Here is a 6,000-nt window from a genome sequence, read left to right as displayed (position 1 = left end):
CGTAGCGCGTCTTTGGCGTCGAGACGTCTGCGTCTTGATGTACGCTCACGAGCACGCCTGCATCTTGCAAACCAAATGAAAAGTATAAAAGTAGACAGGAATAAAATACTAAGTGTTTTACATTAAACTTATAATTTTTTTATAACTAAAAGTTTAAATCTGGTGAGGTTCGTGGAAATATTACGAACTAAACTGGTTTTGATGTTGTGCTTTTGACACATTTGATAATTGAATTTTTAAAACACTCGTAGAAGGCCAGTGAGGGTTATGAGTACATTGCCGAGGGTGAAAAAGTGTAAAAACAGCGCAAACTGCGGGGGTTGTGCACGCACCTCGTAAATGGATTTCAGACGAGTGGAAACTATAGTAAAATTCGATTACGTCAAATCGTTCAAAACCGCCACGAAGTTAAAATCGCAGTTTTCAGTACGTCGCACAACTTTTCGACGCGACAACAACATCCATCATATTTTTGGCTAAAACTACAGCCAGAATGTTTTAATTTATAATCTCTATATACAAAACAAAGTTGTGTTAGTTACAGCATTTATAACTCAAGAATAACTGGACAGATTTTAATGATTTATGATTTGTTAGATAGGTCTCAACATGGAATAGCAGAATAACTATTTAAATGTCAGAAATTGTGAGTAAAAGGATGTTAAATAAGGAATATAAGTTGTTACAGAGATCCAATTATAGTTATTGATAAATAATTGAATCCTAGATGGCGCTAAAGTGTATTATTAATATTTCCCATTTTATTAAAATAAAAATGCGAATCTTTTTAATAAAAGTACTAACTTTTAGGTCTAGGAACGAAATCGCAAGCGAAAACTAATATATATATATATAATATAAAAATGAATCGCAAAGTCTGTTGGTAAGCGCATAACTCAACAACGCCTAGACCAATTTGGCCAATTCTTTTTTTAAATGTTGTCCAAGTATAGTTTTTACCGCGATAAAAATTTGATATATTGCCGGGAAAACCCTAAAGACAGCCTTTTTCAATAGGATAAAAGTTGGCATTGAGTTTCAATCATAGTTATAGTTAAATAGTTGAATCCGAGATGGCGCGCTGAAGTGCATTATTAGCAATTCTTTATATAATTAATTTCTATAAATAAATTAGCAAATCTTATTGTTAGAATTGACACATACGAGTAGTATGTCTAGAACAAGAGGGTAAAAAAGAATTACATTTTTATTAAACACTACCGGGACGAAGTCGCGGGCAAAAGCTAGTATATTTATATAATAATTCCTAAAAATGTTTTTGTCGTTAATTAGCGGTTGAAATTTTTAAATTATTTGCAAATATTTGATTTTATGAGTCGGTAAATTGCTGCGTTTGTAGCAATGCTAATACATGCGGTATTTTGGAGTTTGTGGTGTAAACACGTGTTGCTTGTTTGTAAAATATCGGATACATGGTGATTGATGCGTTGTGTTTGGTTTTGTTTTGCAGAATGCTGGGTGGCGTTGCTGGCAGGCATATGTCTAACCGGCGGCGCGGCTCTTCGCCGGCGGTGCGTGCCACCGATGACCTGCCGCCCCCGCGGTATGCCCGCCGCCGGCGCGCCGTCAACACCGCGGACCATAAATCATGTGCCCTTATTCAAACGCGTCTCAAGCTCGGAGATATTATGTAAGTATATCTTTATTTTTGCATTTATTTTGTGTCAAGTCAACGTTGATAAAAGTTTTCTTTGCCCAAAATGTTTCAAATTTCTACAAAAATATTATCTAAACCTTACAAAATTATAAAAATATTGATTTAACACAATAAATTCAATTTGTATGTCATTTTTATACATAATAATTGAAATACGAGTATGTAAAATTTTGGTAAATTTAAATTTTAATCTCGTATAAAAATATAAAATTTATTTAAATTCAGTTAAAATAGTTTGTTTGGTAAAACAAATAGATAAAGCCGCTCATTGTTTTCAAAATAACACAGTAAAATGCTCAAAATAATCACATTAATTGTTGTTTGTGCAGTGCAAATTAATTAAATTCACTAATAACGAGAAAAAATATCGGATACGACGTAGCCGAATTAAAATCGACTAGCGGTTGACTAAAATGCTAATATGCCAAAAAAAACCTGAAATCAGCACAAAATAATAAAATAATAAAAATAACACTAAAAGATGATAAATATTTTAGTATAGTATTACTAAAACTGAATTATCAAATTCAATAAAATTATCCGCAATAAATTAGATTAATAATCCATTGGGGCAATAAAAACGAATTGCTCAATGAAATCCAATTAAAAATATTTCAGTTTCAAAACCAATAAACGGTGAAGTTCTTCATTCAGTCAAACTCAATGCGATTCCATTTTATAGCCTCTCATAACTGTTGCGTGGCTGCATCGGTAAAAAGATCGAAAATTATATTTGCGATGAAAAGTGTTTGTCGGAGTTTCGAGAGCCACCTTTCGGCGAGCGGAGGAAATGAGGAAAAACGTAGACAACACGTGGAAAACTCAACCTGCGCAGTTTGACGCGCGTAATGCGGCGTTTTCCACGTGGCGCGCTGGTTCATTGAGCGAGTATTTCGGGGTGGTAACTTTATTCTCTTATCGGGAAAATTCCTAGATGTCTCTGCTGGCGTGAAACGGAAAATTAAAGTTAAATAAATAGTAAAAATTATTTTGAATGCTTTTGAAGCTAAAAGATGATAAAAATTATTATTTTTAAGGTTGCAATGAAAAAAGTTTTTGATTTTTGTTAGATTTATCTAGGTCAAAATGGTTAATAGTAATGACCTTTAGTAGTAAAATGTAGTAAAAGATGGCATTGTAATATCGGGGGCGGTTTTAAGTTTTTCATTAAAAAAAGGCTCTTAAAGTTATATTCGTGGGTAGTTGATCGAAAAATTAAAATAATTTAATTGTTTTCCTGGTAGTGAGATATTGGTTTGTCGGTATGCCACGTGAGCGCGTTGCATGAATGGAAGCCGCCGCGCCGGGGGTAGCTGGATCCGGGCACTTGGGCATCGGCGCGGCGCGGCAGCGGCGAAAAAACAGCGCAAGCTCTAAGTCGCTGCTCCCACACACCAACACACACTTCCACACAGTCAAATGAAACGAATACGGGCGCCGGCGTATACCACCCCCACGGCGGCGGCGCGCCACCACACGCGTTCGACGATCTTTTCCGACGGCGGCCGAGGTCGGCCGCAAGCCTGAGGAGTACGGGTGCGGACCGTAGCCGCGCACACAGTGACGTTGCGCCCGAAAAGTGGCTAGAAAATAAACGCGAAAATGAAGTGTCGCGCACGGCGGTAAGAGACAACAACCGGGGTTGGCGAGAAACGCGGGCGCGGTGCTCTTCAGCAAGCTGGTGATCGCTTCGAATACGGGCGGATGCGATAGATGTGCGCGCGGTGTGCGGCGGCCAGCTTCGGACAGGATGACGCCGGGCAATGCTAGCGCCAGCTCAAGACACGCATCTGCACCCTAACGCGAGTTAGACACAAAATGGAGGCATGCTGCTGTAAGCCCACTCTGACAAACCAGGTGAGTGTACACCAGGCACATCCAACAGACGAGAAACACAGGGAATTACAGCGTCGCAGCGGCGAAGCCATTGCTTCGCGCGCGCGCTCGCGAAACGTTCAAGAGGAATCCCCTAAATGCCCACACGGCACATTGATCCCCGTGACCCACATCTGATCCTCGATTTCCAAAAAGTCTACATTAACTGGCTTGGAACTATTTTCAACCACAATTCAACTCGCCTGCATTAATCAATGGTAGCGCTCGTTTCCGGCATTGAGATCCTCATCCTCATCATAGCTGCATAACCGGAGCAATTACCGGAGCGCAAGCCGCATTCATACACTTACGCCACTACTACACAAATACTCCAACCACCAAACACACCAAACTTAAACATTCTACAGCATAAAATAATGCGACTGATAGCGTTAAATCAATTGTAAAAAATTGTGATTGTCGTTTTCTTGTCTTTGGAGCTAAAAATATCACCGCCCGAAATTCGACAGCGAGTAGCGCACAGCGTAGCAATGACCTTTCATCCTCATCGCGGTGGAATCAATTCGAATAAGTTATATCCGTTCAAATAACGACGACTGCTCATAATCAATAAAACCACATGATTAATTAACCATCGAGGTGGTGGAGCAACAGTAGGGCTATTTGTATCCAGTGTGCATACAGTGTGTTTGCGAAATGATTTTGTTTGCAAACAAAATTTCGAAATTTTAATTGTGTTAGCAGTGGCGAGGGTGTTCGTGTTCAGTGTGTCACGAGGATAATTCATTTTCACACACTACTGGCCGCATAGCAACGGCATCGGCGTCGGTGAGGGCGAGGGCGGCGAGAAGAAGCAAACGCTGCGCTCGTCCTGGTCGGAATAGGAAATAAGGGCGAACGGCAGTTGAGGTCGCGTTACACAAAGCGGACGCCGGCGTACAATGAATGCACCATGCACTTTGTGACACTAATAAAAATTCAATTTTGAAATTGTGTGCAAGTTGCATATTTTTCTAGTTTGATACAATACAGGCAACCCAATATACAAATAAATATGTTGATTTTGATTGGCATTGAAAAATAGATACATGAGTGGTTAAATATGTCGTAGCATATCATCTTGTATACTTGCGCTCGGTATTGTTTAATCCATAAATGTTGTTCTTGTTCCACTTTGCAATTCAATCGCTTGGAAGTCTGGAGCGGCGCGCCGACTAAATATAAACGCCGCGGCGGGCAACGAAATTGACAGAACGTATACGAGCGACATTGATTAGGGTTTGCACTGGATACGTCCCACATTGTTATCGAGTTGATTCGAAGACACAATTGAGTCACAGAGCAAGTCTCAAGATTCAAAAATTACATCAAGCTATGAATAATATTTAGATTCGTCGCAAAATAGATAAAACGATTAATTTTTTTGAGTTTTATTCACTTTCTTCATTTAGAAGAAGCCATTCGTGTATTGATTTGCGTCATTGTGTTTATTATCATCTTATTTTTCTGTGTCCTTCAGATTTGAAACAGAATCGCTTCGTATCATTTGTTTTGATCCAGTTGAGATTACGTTCTTGACCGACAACTTGCTTACCAACAGTTTTAAACTTAGTTGATCGTTGAGTTCGGCGTGTTCATGACGTTCGCGATGCGTTTGATATCGGAAATTATGTTTATTTTTATAAATTCCACGTATTATAAATATTAATTTTGTTTTTGATTTAGTTAAATATAAAAGTGAATTTTATGCTAATAGTAGTGATTATATTAGCGATTGTTAATAAACTATAGGTATATATTTAATTTCTCAAGTGTTAAAAATTATCGTGAAGGAATAATACATTTTCTTTTAATCTTTGGTTGTTATCTATGATTTACGTTGATTAAGGTAACTATAGAAAACCATTTTATTAAAATTAGTTGAAAATTAAATGAAATAGGCCGTTAGAGAACATTTTATCGTCCAGTCAATACAATTGGTGTACATAATAAACAAATGCCGTAATAATTTAAAAAATAATAATAATTAAAATAATAATTAAGTAACAAAAACGTTGAATTCAAAAAATATATTTTTTTAGAAATCTGGATTATCAGATTAATATATATATTTTATTCTTATCTATTTTAACACTTAATGATGACTGAAAGATAAACCAGCATATTTTTCGATAATTATTGGTTTTATATTAAGTTTCGTTCATTAAGAATTCAATTTTATGACGTCTTAACATCTTAACTTATCCCAAACTGAAATATTAATAAACCACTATTCAAATTTAAATTGAATAAAATAGCTATACTTACAATAGGAAGTTTAATTCTGCTGCAATATCAAACAATACACTAACAATAAAACATAAATTTACAATAAAAGCATTAATAAAAAGTGCACTTGAGTAAAAGTACGTATATCTTTGACGAAACCTTATTGAAACAAGCCGTTATCCAATTTATGTCGCGCTATTAATCCAAATTATATGCAT

General features: G+C 37.0%; 1 protein-coding gene across 30 annotated transcripts in view; it reads left to right on the top strand.

Moving 5' to 3' along the window:
* The first annotated feature begins 3,190 nt into the window (after positions 1 to 3,190).
* Positions 3,191 to 6,000, top strand: part of LOC135801649 (voltage-dependent calcium channel type A subunit alpha-1-like) — a 36,777-nt gene continuing 33,967 nt past the window's right edge. For all 30 annotated transcript variants that reach the window (XM_065315136.1, XM_065315131.1, XM_065315129.1 and 27 more), the window contains exon 1: positions 3,191 to 3,535. The gene's annotated coding sequence lies outside the window, so the exon portion shown is untranslated. The remainder of the gene's footprint in view (positions 3,536 to 6,000) is intronic.

This window comes from Atheta coriaria, unplaced genomic scaffold, assembly GCF_025399875.1.
Source record: "Atheta coriaria isolate IRGN ID8LTWV9N9 unplaced genomic scaffold, Caltech_Dcor_3.1 hic_scaffold_11_pilon, whole genome shotgun sequence".
In the NCBI taxonomy this organism is placed as follows: domain Eukaryota; kingdom Metazoa; phylum Arthropoda; class Insecta; order Coleoptera; family Staphylinidae; genus Dalotia; species Dalotia coriaria.
Note: the sequence above shows the minus strand (reverse complement) of the source record. Positions and strands in the feature narration are given on the sequence as shown.